Source organism: Trachymyrmex cornetzi, unplaced genomic scaffold (assembly GCF_001594075.2).
Source record: "Trachymyrmex cornetzi isolate Tcor2-1 unplaced genomic scaffold, Tcor1.1 scaffold641, whole genome shotgun sequence".
NCBI classification, from domain to species: domain Eukaryota; kingdom Metazoa; phylum Arthropoda; class Insecta; order Hymenoptera; family Formicidae; genus Trachymyrmex; species Trachymyrmex cornetzi.
The window spans coordinates 169,206-189,423 of NW_017299961.1; the positions used below are offsets into that span (position 1 = coordinate 169,206).

A 20,218-nucleotide genomic window follows, 5' to 3' on the forward strand; every position below is an offset into this window, starting at 1 on the left:
TATTGCCGAGCTAGGTAATTCCGTCGCGTGCTATAGCATCATATTTTACATCAATTAAAAGTTGACAGTAATAAATTATTCGTATATTTAATACAGTGTGGTGTAGCGCCTTCCGTAGTAAAATAATGTGACTAATAAGATATTTCTATGAGAAATGCATATTTTGCATGATAAAAGAAATAAATTTCTATATATTATTAATCCTTATATTAAGGTCTGATGAGATAGCTGAATTATATATGCATACGTATAAAGAAATGTTATAAATTATTAAATTTTTGTATAATATTTTTGTAATATAGTGAAAACTTCTTAATAAAAATTGTATTAATTTGATCAGTTAGAATAGATACGTAAAATAAAGATGTTTGAGACAAAATAAATACCTTTGATATCTAAAAGAAAATTTAGTATAGAATATTATAGTATTCCAATAGATAAGTTTCTTCACTTGTAACAAATAACATAGATTATGATAAACGGTCACAACTTTCGCTAACATCAGTGATAAAATCTGCACTAAACGATGATTACATCATGAATAAAAAATACGTGGTTTCCTCACAAACGTTACAAAATAGAGGCACGAGGTTTCTTTCGATATCTTCTTTATTAAAAAGGAATAGATCCGTTGCCTAAATACACCAATCTTAGACATCGAACGCCAATTGAGCGAATAATGTCTGAATTACTGGAACCGTTCTACTCGAATGATTGAAAGGAGTGAAAAAGGCGATACACCCTAATTGCGCGACGTGCATTCTTGCGACGGTCGGCATTGAAACGAGCAAAAGCGCAACGCGCCATTTAAGGTACTTGTCCCGCTGCGCGTTCCCGTTTCGCCGTAAAGAGACGCCTCTGCAGCCGGCTTAAGGTATTCGGGTGAATAAACGACGAGAGAGGAGGTGCGTTTAAGACCGCCTCTCCGTCTCCGATTCGATTAAATCCTGTGCAAGGTCGAATAAAAGTACGGCGCGCGTGAAGGAACGGAGAACGGATGTTATCGAAGCTTTCCATAGAAGTCTTCTCGCAGCTCTTTTGCGATCGGTTTAAGTCTATTGCGTTGCCACTCGACTGAACAGAACTGGGTAAGTCCTGACAGAACGCTGGATAAAGCTGAAAGCGTGTAAATTATAGAAAGAACAGTGAGGCGAATTCTTTCGAATCGCTTGCGTTTTCTTTGTACCCGTATGATCATTTAATGAAACGTATCGTTATTAGAATCAAACCATTAGAAATATACGTGCACTAATTTTACAACCAGATATTAATGTACTTATATAATAACACTAGTTTGCAAGGTTTTTTCAAGGATTTATAAAAGCATATGAAGAATTCTAGAATAATTTTCGACGCTGAATCCGAATCTGTTATTAAATTATTTCCATTCAGTTTTTTAGATGCGTAAAAAGAGATAACGTTTTCAATATATAGTAAAGTTTTATTGAAATTGGAAAACCAATTGGAAGAGTTAAGCGTTTAATTTCTGTTTTTTATGTGATTTTAAATCAGTTTCACATATTAGAGTCCAGTAGTAGTCGCTTACCATATTTTCATCCAAATACTCTTGATATATACACGTTTTTCAATTATCATTAAATCCTGGTTTGCTCATCACCTGTCCCATCAAGTTATTCAGAAAGAATTGCTATATTTCAATTTCTCAACTTAAATTAGAATTTTTCTAGCGGTAGATTCAAACTCAGCATTCAGTCCCCAAAATACGTTTAAAAAAATTGTTCTTTTTTTGCACTAAAAATTATTCAAAATTATAGTGTAATTATCTTAATAAGCTGCTGCTATCTAATATATACTTTTGGTATTTTAAAGTCGTTCGCATAATACATTAATTTATAGAATAATAAGTATTTTTTGCAATTCATCATCTTTAATTATTAAGATGACTCCAGCTTTTAACTCATTATTTTATCTTCTTATATTTAAAAAAAGTGACGAAAGGGAATTTTTTATTAGGGTAGGAGAGATTGCACATATACTGTCCACGTAATCTGCAATAATCCGCATCTAAATGATCGATTGTAATATTTAGCAAGACCCTTTCAGGTCACAATTATGTGGTTGAATTGATCGATACACATAAGCGACGTCCTCATACATATTTATTATCCGTTAATAGCGCAGGAACCAGAGCATCGTGGCTGAGCGTCATCTCCGTTTCTCGTCATTATTGCAATTATCTATACAGCGCATATGTGTTACTTTTATTCCCGCGGGATCTGAAACCTGCAAACACGTGGCGAACGTATCTCGCACCCTCGAGATACGACACCGGGCCCCGTGTCTAAATTACGCCAATCTTACGCCAGTCGCGCGTGCAACGCGGATAGACGAGTATGCTTGACGCACAGCTGCGAATTCTCATAAATATTTATTGCGCGCGTCAAAATAATATGCAAATAGAGATGTGCGTTAGTTTTCGCGGGCGCGGATGCGTGCGGCCTTATGCCTTCGTGCGAAACCTCAAGAGTAACTTTACGATTGCCTGACGCGCAGATTGGGACCGAACGTCGAAGTTGCTACAATCGCAGTCAGCCGTTTCATTTATCGAAACAGCGAACTGGCACCAAAATTGAAACAGGTTCGCGTCAACGCTCAAATGGAAATGTCGCCGGCTACAAATACGGCAGGCTCGAGGCTATAAAAAAAAGTTTTCGTGAAATGCAGAGGTTATATTTATTTTCACCGAGATTTATGTTTGCTCAAATATTATATTTATATAGCTTTTTTTAACTGTAACTTTGATAAATACACAAACTTTTATTCTTTTTAGGAAGCAATATTGTATATACATATAGCTATATGTATTGTACATTCGGATATATCTTTCAGTAGAGACCATGAAGCAAAGCAAGTTTCATCATCGCAACATCTCTTTTTACGGTATTTTATTTGCTTTAAAATTTATTTCGTAATTTGGAATGTTGTCACGACTGGTTCCGAAAGAGAGAGATAAAAAAAGAGAATTCTGTTACCAAAAAATAACTTTAAATAATTTATGAATGAGTTTTCCAAAAAAGCTAATGTTTATAAAATAAAATAAAATAATCGAACTGCTGTTCCTTCTTTCAGAACAATGTACTATAAAATTAATAGTTTTCTGTCAATTAAATTATTAATTTTATTATTTTAAAAAATCGTTACGACTTCATATACAATACCATATATTCACGACTATGTCCTCAATTACATCACTTATAGCTATGCACTTGCAAAAATATTTTACTTTGCGTTTCAGATAAAACACTTAATAATTTTTATTGAATACATTTTTTATGATCTTCCGATCCTTTATCCGAGTTAATTTTCATCATACTTTTGCAAATATATAAACTTTATTAAGAAATTCTTACATACATTTGAACATTTTAAAAAAGTATTTATAAAGTTGTGCATTAAAAAAAGGAAAGGATTGAGATCATTATTTAGCTAAATACTTCTTAGTATTTCAAAGAAAAAGAAATTCGTGAAAAATGAGAATAACCTAATCATGGGTTCTAAGAATCAGTTAAAATTTTACACAAAACGACGATTTTTATCAGAACGATATAAATATGCATCGATCATATCCCATTTATAATCCGAACATATATATGTATATCTATATATATTGTACCTCATCGATACGCTCAATACGTATTGCAAAAAAAATTTAGTTGCTCTCGACGTAACTAGCGACAGTCCATCTGAACGATTGGTACGAGAAAACTTAAAAGAAAATAAAAAGAAAGAGCATGAACTGGGGGGGAAGAACTTGCCGGTGAGCATTCCTCTGTTCTGAACTCCACCGTAGGTCGGTTCATCCGGACTATCCGGAGTAGAAATGTTCCCACGCTTCGCTCGCGAATGCTCTCCGAACTGCAGGGCGCGCTCCGCCGTCCAATCACGCTTCCACTTCCGCTCGTTCGTCGCTCAGTAGTTATTCATGGGCAGGCAGGCGACGTAGCCGCGATTTAAAATCACAACACTTTCTCCGGCTTTTAATCCACGGCGAGAGCGACGAGTCAATCTCGTTTAATTAATACCGTCCATCATTTCACTCGCACTCGAAATGATTTTATCGCTGTTAAAATACCTTTTGTACGTTTGTACATCAATGGTTACTAATTTTTTAAATATACAATTGGATATTTGTTCATTCCCTCTCTACTAAAAGAGAGTTTATTCTCCCTGTAGCGCAAAATGTTTCGATAATTATTAATTAAAATAAAACGTTCATAAAGAAAAAGCCAATAATTATCAATAAAATAGAAATTCAATATATTAAATATAGATAATAAAAAAAGTTCTCGAATAATTTTTATTTAATACATTTTATGATGGTCACGTTCATGAAAGTCAGCTACATCCAATCGTTAACGTTTTGCGAATTAACGATATAGATATGTTTAGGAGGAATCTCTTTTGTCATTTCTGCTTGTAAGAAAAAGAAATCAAATCACATACGACCAGACAGAGGGAAAACTTTACTTCTTCTTTGTTTGTATGGCATCTAAGTAATATTCTACTAAATCGTGGCCAACGAATTCGTGAAGATAATATTGACAGTTCTAATAATGACACTTAAACATAAATCGATTACTCGCAATAATTGAGTACGTTAATCCAAAGTAAAGATCAACAGAATTCAGTCAATGTTCTGTTAATGTCGTTTTCTTTGCTTCAATCAAGCCGTAATTCGAAAATACAAGAGAATGAACGCTAAAAGAAACTTCACCGGTAATCCTCCGCAGCTGGAAAACTTAACTCAACTTAAAACTTAATCGCGGAATATTTCTTCGCGAAGCTAGAATACCATTTATTTACCGCCGTGCAATAACTTTGCGTGTATTTCTGCTAAGACAAAATGCGCAATGAGATAATTCCGGAATTACGTTTTCTATGAGACTGCAGCTGTAAGCATTGAGAATTCACATTATTATTTCGTTTGTTATACACTTTCTTGGATGCATTGAAATAAACGCAGTCTCTCTTTGCAAGCAGTTCAATAACACACGAATCCGAGTTACAAGTTCGTATCGCATCAATTTACGCACGAAATCAAATCAGGCTGGCACAAAGATAACCCCGCTATACTCAACGCGACTCGATCCGCTAATATTATTTGTCGACATCCGCTTGGTTCGTGCCTGATTATTCGCTCGAACGGAACCGGCGATGCGGGAACGCGATTTGGTATCGCGACTTGTTACCGCGACCCTTTCAGGTGGGAAGTGGGAATGGGTGCGGAACAAACGAGGAAACGTACATATCGTAATGCATTTATCAGAGGAAATATGCTTACGACGTCCGTGAAAGCTCGAAACTCGATAGCGCGAAGGAGCCTCGTTAGCGAAAATCGCTATGATATATTTTATCAAAATATATTTTGATCCACGTAAAAAATTTACATTATTAAAAATATAATCTAACTACCGCTTGTTAAAATAGTGCAAAAAGTTTCGATAATTATTAATTAAAATCAAACATTCGAAAAGAAAAAGCCAATAATGAAATTTTCGATAAAATAGAAATTCGATATATTAAATATAGATAGTAAGAAAAATTCTTGAATAATTTTTTTAACTGATAATTATGTATATAGTGTTTCGAGGATATTTAAAACTGTACTTCGCACACATATCAATTCGTTTCTGCTCCATTCTGTGCTCAGTGGGCGCCATGTGATTACAATATGACGAATACATCCTGTTCCGAGCTTTCTCTGGCCGGAGGAAGATAGATAGAGATACATGGGCAAGATGAGACAGCTAAATGTCGATATTGGAAACATCGGCGAATGAGCAATAAAACATGAAATACAACGACAGTTAAAAAGAGAATCCGTCCGAGACGAAGGTAAAGCCGATAAAGTTGCGGATCGACCATCGCAAATGAAATCTTTCTTCGTGGAAATTCGCTACGGAAGTACACTGAAAAAAGTAAAGACAAAAAGAAGTAAAAAAAAAAAAAATAAGCACAGATACAGATAACCAGAATAATATTATTTGCGGGTCTCGAAACGCGATAGTCTAGTCGCTTTTCCTTCGATGTACGCAAACTTGGATAGACTATCGAGAGCTACGTGATCTATTCGCTTTACATTCGTTCGTCCTTTAGTTCGTATGTAGCACTAAAATATGTATGATATCACTATAGGCACGGAATCACGTGCTGAACTCGAATTTATTGGAGGCAGCGGAGCTGCGTCGAAGCAAGCGCAGAAACGGCAAAATTCCGAAAAACGAAACTACAGATCTTCGAGAAAAATGTTCATTGTAAATTATCGTCTGCGTTCGCGCGTATCGTGTTCATAAACCGTTCGCGATCGCAGAGTGAATTTATGAAGCCAAGTATCCCGCTGAATTCCCGCGGGATGGCGAACGCTAAAGCTTCGCGCGCGAACAAGAAATACCAAAAAGAAGAGGAAAGAAACCACAAACACAGAGAAAAGAGATAATTGTGGCGTTGTGTTAAAAAGATACCGCTACGTGGTGAAAGCACGAGCCAACGAGGTAGAGTACTCCGAATTTATGTCGCTTGTCGCGAAAGCTAACAGCAACCGGGGCTCCGAATATTTCGGAGCATAAAGGGAAAAGGATTAAAATAAGTTCCACTTCGTGCTCCGAAAATTTCTGTGATATAAAAGCACATTTTCATTATTCCCTATTTTGTTTTCGGTCATCAGTTTTATGGTGGGTCGCAGAAAATTAATAAAAAAAAAGCAAAGGATCTCGTTACTGAAGAAAGAAGAGCGCCAAAGTGGAGTAGAGCGCGAGACTTTAAGGAGAACTCTTGCGTTGGTCTGTTTCTCGCCGTTTCTATGAAGCTAATCAATTCTATCGCGAGAAAAAAAGATAAGAGAAAAGGGTATTGTTCTTTTGCAACCAACAGTTCGGATGCGGAACTGCTGTAGAACGCAGTAGTAGCGTAGCGAAACGTCCGGATTAAAACTGCTTGTTCAGCAACATTACCGATGCAACGAGACGACGTGTGCGGCGATGCTGCACCGCTGCACCGGCGAAATGCAACACGAATAGGCAGCGGCTGGTGGAACAACGCTTCGCTACTCTATGCAGCGATGCATCAGCTAGTAGACGCCGCGCCGTTGCGTTTCGCGGAGATCGCTGTCTCGAGGAGATACGAATTTAGGTGAGACGATGCGAGAGAAACGCATTACCTACTACTGCATTCGCACGATGCACGTACAACCCACCGAGCTCTCTCGTCATGTATCTCGGTTATTTGCGACACGATCAATCTTTCGAAAGTTAATATATTGTATAGGTAAAAGCAACGAGGAGACAATGTATCAAAGATCCATCCTTTTACCTTTCTCTTAAATTAAGAGAGACAGCGCATTAATTATCTAATTCAAACATTTATTAAAAAATTGAGATGTATGTAGCTAAATGGTTTCTGAAACTATTATGAGTTTTTAATATAAAATGAACTATTATGAAAATTATTCAATCATATTCTTGGCAACGTTAATTTTTTAATTATCAGAAATGTTATATGTTCCAGAAAGAAGAGAACTGATAAATAAAAAGAGAGAATCATAAATGAAAATATTTCATTCGATCGTAAATTATAATTTATGTTCGAAGATAATTAATTCGTGGTTGAATTCTTAAGCTCCTAAAGTACACGCTTCATCGATCACTCTTCTAATTTATTTCATCGATCGGCTCGTCATTTAATCCTAGGAATGTAATATCGGAATTGCATTTATCGCCGTTGCGTTTCACTACTTGAAAACAGAGCGCACTGTCCCGCAGCATCCTGCCGTTTACCGCGCATTATTGTTGCATCGATGATGCACCAGCGCGACGGTGATAATGTTTTTTAATAGCGCAAGTTCATTCACCGCTTTTTAAATTCGTTACTTCGTAACGAATATTTGTCTCACGACGAAATAGTGCTTCCATCGTTTTTAATTCTTTTTCTGGTACAAATCCTCTTTAAAAAATTCATTGTACAAATACAAAAATACATTGCCTCTAGTACCTACACTGAAAAAAATATAGTCAATTTTAATAAATATTTAGTTGAATACTGCCAACTAAATATTTATTAAAATTGACTATATTTTTTTCTCAGTGTACAGTCTAATGTATTTTACGTTACGGACGTTCTATAATGCACTATTTCTAGTACGCTCAAGATTTATTCTAATTTAATACTTCAAATCTCTCTTAAAATAGTCCAAAACCATATTATCTTATTGTAATTATATCTTTGTATGTACAATTCGCACATAAAATTCTGCAAAAAAATAATAGATTAATAAATACAGGAAAAATTATCGAAATAAAAAATTAACAAATCAGAAGAATAAATAGAACATTATTCCTCTGTTTTGTTTCAATACGTACAAAAAATGATAATATGATATAATTGACAAGCCTCCATCTGACTTATACCTTCTCCCCCCTTTATGAATACTTTTATTAATTTCTACCGAAAATAATCAACACATAAAATGGCAAATTATAAAACTTTTCCCGATGCAAATAAACTTGCAGCCTTTCGCAACGTTCAATGAATCTACTCGTTCAATGTCGGCGCGTCATTTATCATGGTCGCCCACTGGCTGTACTTTTACATCCTCCGTATTGAAAGGCAGCGACAACATAGAGATTTTCAGGATATTTTTTTATCAATTGTACAGTAACTCGATTCGACGAGACGCATAAGCTGCACTAGTATCCGGATTCACCGTTGCTTCCGCACTTTAGCACTGTACACTTTTAGAACTTCAAATGTCAGTGATGTCTCAGTGAGCCTCTCGCCACTTGTCCGTTTTTAGCGTTTCTTACGACGGAATTTTCAGCGAAACTGTCGCCAACCAAGGAAAGAAGAGACCGTCACGTTTCATCACCAGCCATGCGCGTTGGTATTGTAGCCAAGTCTCTTCGGAGTCCAACTTCTCTCGACAACGTACGCTCCGTAAAACGGAGGAGTTGGAGAGATGAGGAAAGAGAAAGAGGAGGAGGAGGAGGAGGAGGAGGAGGAGGAGGAAGCAAACGCTGAAGATGACAGAGTCTTGGCGAGAAAGCTACTCCGAGACGCGCTGATTCAACCGTTGAAAGTTATCTCGCGTATATACCGGTTTTCCTAAAACAGGTCGTCGGTACATCTTCCCCGAAATTGGTACCAAGACGTACAAGATGGATGCGAGCCGATGCGATCGAGAAACTACTCAGCTCAATCTGCTCGTGACACCGGTTCACAGCCGACTGAGGATGTAAGAACAGGCGAACCAGACCGTCGACGTCTGGTCGACCTGCAGCGGGCCCTCGACGGGGCCCCGTGGTGGGGCGGAACCCTCTCGTTTCAGGGGCCCTCAAGCCTCAAGGTAGTGCGCCGGCGGCTCATTGCGGGGTTTGACCGAGCGTCTGCCGTCTGAACAGGAAGAACGACTTCTGCCCACGAGCCCATTATTGTTTGCCGTTATTATTGTTATTATGCGCATCCTGCGCTGTGGCGATTTGATCGACCGAGTGTAACGACGAGGAATCGCCGGGATGGCAGGCCGCCGTTTTATTTTTGCGGACGTGGTGTGTAATACGAGAGCGATGCTGAATATTTAAACGAGAGATAGAATCGTTTGATGAAAGAATAATGAGATAAGTGTCAATAATAAGAGAAGTACCAGTGGACAATTTACCTACAATTATGACAATTGTACCAATTTTTTCACAAGCTATGCATATTTATTATATCGATAATATATGTTATATTCACTATTTAATTTCTGATTCCTTTGTTTTGTATAATGCATAATTTATAAGTCTCCCAAATTATACTAATTATATTTACGTATAAGTAATTATTTTTGAACAAAGAAATTTTTTAGTAACAATAATAATAATAAGTTGGACTAGATATTTATTACTGTCGACTTTCTGTCCAAAGAAATGTTAAAAATTTTAAAAACGTGTATCTGCATGGAGCAAAAATAAAAAAGAAATATGAAAATAGAAGGAAGAGCTAAGATACTTTATTTTCTTCCATTAATTACAATTCTCCCTCCTATAGCACGGAAGGGAGAAAAGAAATTATTTAGCAAAATTTAACGTCACAGTGACAGTTCGCAAAAATGTCGAAATTTACGTGGTAAACTTGCGCTTAGGTCTCAGAAATAATCGCAAAAAGCTTTCAGAAGCAAGGGCCAAAAGAATCTCTATTATACCATGCAATGATAAATTTTAATAAAAGAGCGAAGCCATTTACCCGTTTTAGGAGCAGATGCTCGGCATTAAAACGATCCGGCCGAGGCTTGAATCGGAAAAGTGTAGCATCGCCGAGTAGCGGAACACCTGAGCCTACTGGTGCACAATATCCACTACCTGACACTAGACAATGCATTTGCGGCAATGTATGAATTCCAGTCTGAGCATTCATGTATACTAGCAGCTTTTATTTTTGCGATTGAGCACGAGATCTATACGCGCGCCATCAATATTTAACGTGTATGTACGTTATTTTTCCTAACAAAAAGGATACCGTGACTGTAATAAAATCGCGAATTTATCCTGCTATTTGCGAATTAATTTAGGATCAAGCGCGATTAAAAGTATTTATTTGCTGGACAAATAAATAAACGGAACAGGCGCCAAACGCGAAATTTAATTGATATGCGATCGAAGCGCGCCTGAGCGTCATATATTTATTTCAATTAAAATCGCGTGCAAGAGACAAGTGCAGACCTTTCCCATGTGTATTTACGAGCGGCGAATAAACCGATGAATCTGAAAATATCAACGAGTAATAATAGCGATTATTAATATAGTGGTTGTTACGGTTTTATATATTTTCTGTTTCAGAGAATTGAGAAATTTCAGCTACACTGAGAAAAATGTACGTTCAAAAAGTAACAAATGGATATTTCCGATTGATTTTGATCGGATTTATAAGACTATCCGATCAAATTTTAGGACTATCCGATCAAATTTATCGGATTTATAGGACTATCCGATAAATCTGATCGGATAGTCTTATAAATCCGATCAAAATCAATCGGAAATATCTGTTTGTTACTTTTTGAACGGATAAAGCCTGGAAATTTTTCTCAGTGTACAATTTGAGCACGAGAAATTGATATGAATAATTATAAATAGAAATTAGACCAACAAGAATAAATCAAATAAGAGAAAGAATTTTATTTTTTGGTCGAAACGGATCGTAGTGCTTAATATTTAATATGCAAATTTGCAAATATATTTTTCAGTTCTATAAACTACGTGCTGATTCGATTTGTCAGACTTGAAACGTGATCATGAAAAGCTGAAAATAACATTACAAATTACATTGATTGTAAATTTTAATAATGATACGAATATTTTCACGGATATATAATTTTCCATATAATTATGGGATTTACAAAATGTTTTTCACATAGATTCTCTTGTATAAGGCGCAGTCTCGTAATCGTGAACGTTGATATTTGTTGCAACCTGTTTATCATGCGGTTTTTCGTATCAACGCACGCGCGTAAGGAAAACAAGAAGAAAGCTGCGCAAGTATATATATGTATATATATATATATATAGTATAAAATAAAGTTTAATAAACCGTGAATAATGTTTTAGAGCCGTTTTATATTCGAAGAAGCATAAATAAGCGATTTTTTCAACATAAAAAATTACGTATTCTCGCACATTTAATTATTAATTACAAACAAGAAGAAATATTACAAACATTTTTTATTAAAAGAATATTATAATTAATATTACGGCACTAATATCACTGTACCGTAATAAATTTGCACTAAAAACTTTCTTATGCATAAAAATCAGGTTTGAAAAGAATCTTAAACATTTGCATTTCTCAATTTCTTCTTATTAAATTTTTCTAATTTTTCTAATTGCAAGGTATGTAACCAGGTGTTTTTAATTGCTACTAGTAAGGATTAAAGAATCAAGCTAGGCACATTAATATTCTTATTATGATAATTTGCCAGCGCGTAATTAAGGAAAATTCTGCTCACCTTCTTGCAGCAGTTCGGCTTATATCGCGCACGGATATCCGGGGAACGGTGATTTCATAATCGTCCTTTCGTTCATATATTTTAAAGGGAACGACACCATGTGTTAGCACTCTCGCGATTTCTCCGATAACAGTAGTCTCGAATACGATCATAAAGAAAATCAGAAGCCACGTATAAAAAGGTTGCGTGCAAGATGCCGTTATTAAATAACGTCGGGCGAAAAAACTTGGGAAAAACGTGCCTCTCGGTAAATTACGCCGTTCCATAACGAAGATGATAGTGATAAAATAAAAAAGGAGACGACGTGATATAGAAAAGATTCGCGTATTTTGTCATTCGCTGAACTTTTTCGCCAATCAAATATGCATCGTGCGACGAACGATGAATAATGTGCGTTATTGTGCTCGTTGAAAAGACGTCAAAGTGTGTTTCACGGCGTCATAATTCGTTATCGATAGACCGGCTTTTGTCGGAATCAGGTTTACATTGGCGCCACGCCATGTTCACGGTATAACAGATATCTCAAACAGTTTAGCCGTTGAAAAAAATCGTTGTTTGCAACGACCAGACTCACTCCGAGTGACAGAGAATTGAAATGCAAAGATAAAGATACAAAGGCAGAGGTATAAATTTTGTACACCATTCATGCTGTGATAAAAGTAAATTCACCTTGCTATTTTATACTGTTGACACAGGAAAAAAATATATAGACAAAAAGAGTTTGCTGGTTTAAAAAAAATTTTTTAACAAGAATGAAAAGGTTGAAAATTTAATTCTACATGAAAAAAAAACGGTTTTGCTGAAGTATCTAAAAATTCAGTCAGATACAGATTTAAAAATAATTTTATTGAACTATTAAAATAATTATGTAGAATATGCTCCAATTAATTGCTAGAATGTGAAAATTTTTTACAGCATTGTTCATCATGCTTGAGTTTCTTATATAACTATTTTGGTTTAACAAAATTATTTTCAGATCTATATCCAGTTAAGCATTCAGATATTTCAACAAAATGGTGTCTGTAATCAAAAGGAAACCTTAATGGAGACAAATACGCAGTAACAATTATCGTAAAGTACACTCTATGCTCTGCGAGAAAGCCGTAATAGGATATTTAAGACAAAGTGCAGAACCCGGCAGCGGTTTACGCAACTACTGTTCACTACCACATACACAATTCTTTCCTTCACGCTCGATTCACTAAACGATTTCTTACTACGTTTAAGTATCCAATCCGTTCGCAGTAACAGATCGTGCTAACGCGAATTTTCACCCGGCTTGACAGAAAACTTGTTAGAACAAAAGTGGCAATCTTTCTATATCACTCAATATCTTTTTAGAGCACGTGTAGAAGATACTATTTTTAGTTGATCGATATTTTACTGTAAAATGTTTTAAACATAGAAAACATTTTTATTAACGGCAATTTATTCAAGGATATAAAATTTTTAGAACATTCACGAAAAATAAAAGTCTGAAAAAATAGAAAAAAAAAATTTTTTTCCAGAACGATTCTATCATCTTTACTGATTATCTCGATTAAATATTTCCAAAATATTTTCCGCACAATTTTCCTAGCCCACGTCGTTATTGAAAATAATGTAATTTGTCTTACGTTATCGCGTGCGCTAATTCGCAAGCTCATTGAGGTTGGTGGTCGATTTACTCTTATCTTTCACTCTTATCTTGAGTAGGAAAGTTGGAGGCGCGCTGCCAAACTTTCGGGCCTTTCGAGTCGATGCTTTTCCAATAAGCTCGCGAAAATTCCGTTCGTGCGAAAAAAGAGCGAGAAGCACAAAAAAGGATCGAGGTCGCACGGGCTAGAGAGGCTAAGATCGGAAAGAGGAACGGCGATGCAACTTACTCTGAATAATGCAGAGCGCGTACATCCTCGAACTATGGCGTGTCTTCGGACTTGCGACGCTCTGAATCGACCTTCGTAAATTTTTTATTCTTCGCCTATTTCGTGTCTTGCGAGAGGAGCAACTTAAACGGAGGCAGGTCGCGGAGTTAATGAAATTTTGTATGAACTGCTTCTTGTTGCGAACTCATGACCCAAATAAACGCCATTTCTTATTGAAGGCCACGATTGAATTTTCAAGAAAGAAAAATATTATTTCGTTAAATCGCAATTTTGAATCTTTTTCTTTGTCAAGACTTGATATTTAAACTTTTTCTGTAACTTCTATCATATTAGTAAAAAACATATTCACATTTTAGACGCGGAATAATCAAAACCATTTTTTAAGTAAATGAAATGTCTTGGATCGGTATTCATTGGATCTTATATTTGAGGAGCAGACTTTCAAAATGCGTTTTGTCCAAAATTTGTAATTTTCAGAAAACGAGAAAGAAAGAAACTCTGCACGCAAGAAAATTACGCACTTTACAAAAAATAACAATATAGCAATCAGTAGGAGGTAAAATATTAAACAAAATTGATTTCTAAAAATGTTAAACAAATTTTGTTTGTCTCTAGTTAAAAAACATAATGCACTTCGAAATGTGCATTATATTTCTTCAGTATATAAATTGACAATGAAAAAATGCTTTCTGAACATCTCAGAGTAACTTATAATATGAGTCTTTCAACACTGAACACTACACCATCTCTAACTTAAAAAAATAAAATTTTGAACAAAGTGCATTTTGGAATTCTGCTCTTCATTTATTATAAGACTATCTTAAGTACAGTCTTAATGTCATGAACCAATCAGAGAACCGTATTAGCATCTTAAGACATTATTTAAGGCGATCTTAAAAGAAGAACGGGGGAGGGGGACTATGAAAGACAAGATTTTTTTTTCTGAAAGGAAATGAATTTTGCAAGGTAATATAAATTATGTTACAAATTATCTAAGAACAGATATAAATTACAGAGAACATGATATTAATAAGTAGTGGTTAATGTTCTAAATATTTTTTTCCTATCACAAATCTAAATCTGCCAAAAATTGATTGATGAATTTCCAAATTGCTAAATATAATTAGTTCACTAAGTAATCGCGAACAAATCTCTCTTTATATATTAATTCTTTTATATTAACAAATGTAAATTTGCGTGTAATTTGTTTACTCCGACAAATCTCCCGATTTATTTTACGTTTGCTCGCAGTGAACGTGATGCTAACCTGGCAAGATCATGCATGATGGTTAATCGATACTATCTAGAATTACCAGGCGTTTTTCCGGATTTTTTCAAAGGCGTTACTGGAACTTCAAGATAAACATTCACCGTCGCACATCCCGCTCGCGTTTCTACTCTCATCGGGATTCTGGGTAATAAAGTTTACGAGGTGCATTTAACAGCACGATAAATATCGATACACTAGCGGCGTACGACAAGGTGCCTGGCTTGTCTACGAGGCCTTTAAGTGCCCTGATATTTATGTAGCTACAAATTATCCGAAGTCCCTACGCCCTTTCATTCATAAATCGAGATGTGACAGCTTTCAGCCCTGAAGCAGTAAACCGAAGGAGTACGACCGCTCGATCGTCTTGCGATATCGATCATGGTTGGCGTGAAAATATATCATCCGCAGAAATATCGTCGAAAGCGAATTTGTCATATTTAAAGCGTTATGTAAATCAAAACATTGGATTTTTAAAATAAATTAAATGTAAACTCCAACAATTAAATTAGTCAATTAAACATATCAGTTAAATGGAAAATTAAACATAGAAACGTATCCTGATGTTAAATATTTTAAGACAATAGTGAAATAAAAAATACAAATCTAACGGAGATTTGTTGAGCTTAAATTAATAAAGTATTCAAGTTTCGAGAGAATTACATAATTGTTACATCACTAATGCACGAGCACTAATATGACAATTTATTGACGCTATATACAATTATGATGTCATAAAGTGTATTAAACTACAGTTCATTTTCTATTAATAACAAGCATTATGCAAATCAAGTGTTAATTTATCGATAGTGGCAATACGATTCGTTTTTATTATAAAGTCAAAACGATAGTTTTGCTTATACGTGAGCAAAAAAGTTACGATATCAAAAGAAGACTAAAAATAAGTAAATATTATATTAAATTAATTTTAAAAAAAGTATATAAATTTATTTATTTTTATCTATCTATAATTCAAAAAAAGCTACTACAAGAAGATGTCGATAAAGATTAAATTTCCTTTCCTCAGTTAGTCAATCAGAAATCTCCAAAATGCTATGCAACATCGGCCTAATGTTTCTTCTTTAAAAATTCGGCGATTTCCAGATGGGATCGTTAGGACACGTCGACGCGGAGTGGGCAACCTGGTCCCTTTGTGGCAGATGCCGTAAGAAGGTTTCGAGGTGCAGCTGTCGCCTCACGTTCGGGCCACAACTCACACGAACCTTGTTCCTTCGTGCGCATGTACACACGCGAAGAAGTTCATGCCTATGTATGCTGCGCCAACATAGAGCATATATTGCTACGGGAATATTGCGGGATGACTAGAATCTCGACATCTATGAATATATCGTCCAGTTTAGCTCAGTGCTCCCTGTGCACTAGTCAGTCAATGTAACACTTTCTGAAGCGACAGAGTATATTGAAGTGCACGAATGTATCCGCTGGCAATTCTATCTCAATGCTTTTTTATAAAAATAATTTAATCAGATAAAAAATGATTAAAAAATGATTATAAATTTTATACACATTAATAGAAATAAGTAAAATAAAAAATATGATCTGACAAGAACTATTTTTCTTAGATTATGGAAATTAAGAGTTATTATTGTATTATAGTTTGATATTATTTTAATAAACTATAAAGCGAAATGCCAATAGAAATAAATAACGAATGGAAAATTAAATAATCTTGTTAGAGAAATATGTTATCACCTGTCAAGAATGAGTTCAAAAACTCGTTGATAGAAGCATTTACATTATTCATGATAACGTCGAAGAGTAAATGAACATGAAGCGTTTTAAAAAATATTCAGAGAATATACTGGATTTGTTCGTATCGCTGCTCTATGCCGAGCTTTACTATAAAAATGCAAACCATTCAAATATTTAATTAACAAAGCAGAAAGTTTTGTCGCGACAAATTTTTATCAACAACTTGCTGTAAAACGTAAAATTCAAATATAAAGTAAGTAGTTCCTGAAATGGTGTAACAAAATATCACGACAGTAAATCTTCAAATGACATTTAAGAGAAGCTATAAAACTATGATAAAACTATTACTAGCTATTACAAACTGGGACAGTAAATCAAAAGCCGTTGATATTTCGCGAAAAAGAAAATATATTCTCGCAAAAATCAAATTATAAGTAATACGTAACATCGTAAATTCAATAACTAAATGTGATCGAAACATAAAATGATGTAGTTGATGTAACAGGAAAACAGGTGAAAGAAAATGGCTGTAAAAAAGTAGTAGAAGAACGAAAGATATCTGCTATAAAGCTCAAAGTGGCTTCACGTGTCGTTGGTTTTCATTGTGCTCTCTCTCTCTCTCTCTCTCTCTCTCTCTCTCTCTCTCTCTCTGTCTTTCAAGATTAATGACGCCAATAAATTCAGGGTCACAATGGCAAATCGATTAATATCGATACAACAACTAGAATTCCCATGGGGAAGAGAAGAAAGTAGCAAGAGAAGGAAAACTCGTGCTTCCGCGACGACTATGGGGGAAATAGTTATTTATGAAGTCGAAAGAAGCCTTAAATCTTCGAAGGTCCAGGTGAACCTCCAACACGGACACCACCTGCCGCCCACGGGGCAATGTTGAGCTCAGTGGGCAAGCCATGTGGGTTCTCGAGCGAGTGGCTGCTGAAAAACTATTCTGGACCCTCGTCCGAGTCTTCGAACACCTGCACGTGCTAAAAATAACTTAATAATGTAGTAAATGCCAGTTCACATGTAATTTCGGAATTATATATATAACATGATCTTTGTGTAATATTAATATCTCTGTATTTCCTGAAAGCGCGTAAGAAACGATATATTATTTTGTTTTATTTTAATTCGAACATAAATAGAAGAGGTTAAAGTATCATAAAAATTTAGCTAGATATAGATTTGAAATTAATTTTGTTAGACCATAAAAATAATTATTTAGGACGCTCAACTTTGTTACTAGAATGTCAAAACTTTTTGTAGCATTGCTCATTATACTTGAGTGTCCTACATAATTATTTTGATGGTCCAACGAAATTACTTTTAAATCTGTGTAGCTACTTGAATTTTTAAATACTTCAGCAAAATCGTCTTTCTGTGAAATCTTTTATTTAATTCGTCTTATATTAATTTTTCAGTTTTACTTTTGACATTTTTTTATAAATTATTATAAATGTTTTTTTTCATATACGCAAACATTTTATCTAATTTTCTACGTTTAGCGAGAAAGAAAAGAGAGAAAATATTATAGCTTTAGAGAGACACGTTACTGTTCTATGCGTTCATGCTACATTATAGTATATTTGTTCCAGAAGTATACTCTCTGTGTTACGATGGAATGAACAGTGTTCATAACTGATAATAAATTAACTAGTTAACGTGGAAAATGGAAAACGACTAATTGGCTACAGTTAAGTTAAATAACGAACTTGATAACCGATTAGAATACGCTAATTACATTAACTGTGGTTTTCCCATTAATTTATAATACATTCCCGTCAGCGTAACGCATCGTAAATTCCTAAATAATTGAAACTACTATCCTTACGTACGAATTTAAGAGAAAGATTAACATTATACGTAACGTACAAAAAGAATGGATTCTAAAGAAATAAAAGGAAATACTCTTGTAATCCGGGGGGGTCGCTGTCCTGCGAGAGAAATATGGTAAGCCTGGACATTATATCGACCGAGATGAAACGACGCAAAAAAAATAACGTAAAAAGGAGAGGAAATGGCTGCAGAACCGAAATCCCGGATATCGTATTTTCTCGTGATGCCTTAGCTGGAGAGGCCAGTCCCCTTTGGATCGTCCTGTACCATCAACAGGGGCAGAAAACGAGGTTAGGGGAGGATGACTAAGTGCACCATGGAGGGTGAGCCTTCATGTTGCGGAAGGAGGGGCGACCATGGGGTGGAAATCGGGCTCTTTCCTGAAATTTCCCTAAGACTCGTTTAACCTCCTTCCAGGATATCCCCGGTTGAAGCATACATACGTACGTTCACACATACATATGCATTGGTCGACGAAAGAAAAAATCGCGGAACGAAGATTAAGGAAATAGTGTCTCACATTGGACGGGAAAATCTAACATAAGAGAACTAACGTTCTAAAGAATTTCGATGACTATAAATTCGCGGTTGCTCGTGATTTCGTCGTGTTAACTAGATGTATTTGAAAGCTTTCGAGATATCCATTGCATTTTGACGAGCGATTAATTTTCAGGCAATAGGATTAAGGAAAAAGCGATAGAATCTGTCCAATAAATCCTGCGGCGATTTCGAATCAGGTCCAACCGTTGCGCTTTAAATCCAGCTCAAAACGTCCTTCTTTTTTTCTTTTTTAAAACGGAAAAGAGGAAAAGTTTGTCGGCTCAATTCATTTCCAATCGCGTCACAATCACTGTCAAATTTCCGCTAGGCCGACGTGGTTTAGCTCGACGAAAAAAAGACGCAACAGAGCACGCGCTTTCGGACCACTCTGTATTAGACGGCGAGGGAGGGACGAAAAAATCGAAGGTGGAGAACAGGGTGACTAACTGCACAAGTATGAGGAGGGTGAGTATAGAGAATACAAGCTACAGTAATACAGGGTGTCGTATGTAAAACTTAATTCACGCTTTTGTCACGCGAAACAAGACTACTATAATGTTTCCTGGTGTTTTCACTTTCAATACATCTTTAATATATATTTTGTAAACAAAAGAAATGTATTTCTATTATAATTAAATTTAACAAAAATTAAAAAAAAAATACCAAAGTTGTTAATACTGAGAGTAAATATCTCTTTTTTTTACGGAAACGATGATCTAAAGTGTTTTTATACTCCCAATTAAAATCACTATCATTAACAACTGTATATTATTGTTCTCCAATTAATATTTGAGAACTTACGGATATGGATTTAATCACAGTTTTCTGAAAAAAGTAAGTAGAAACCGAACAAATACTAAATTGAATAAAAGCACATTAAGTATATTAGGGTAAACTAGGGTATTATGACCATACGGAAAAGATAGCCATAGGCCATAATTTCTCTAATAATTGATAAATAGTGCATTTTTATAGTCATTCTTAAAGATAATCAATATTTACAGTAGT

General features: G+C 35.3%; 1 protein-coding gene across 5 annotated transcripts in view; it reads right to left on the bottom strand.

Moving 5' to 3' along the window:
* The window catches only part of Liprin-gamma (liprin protein kazrin), a 144,102-nt gene that overhangs the window by 76,569 nt on the left and 47,315 nt on the right, over positions 1-20,218 (bottom strand). The window contains exon 1 of one of the 5 annotated variants that reach the window (XM_018516588.1): positions 817-830. The exons of the other annotated variants lie outside the window; for them this stretch is intronic. The gene's annotated coding sequence lies outside the window, so the exon portion shown is untranslated. Of the gene's footprint in view, positions 1-816; positions 831-20,218 lie in introns of those variants that run through there. 5 annotated transcript variants of the gene reach the window in all.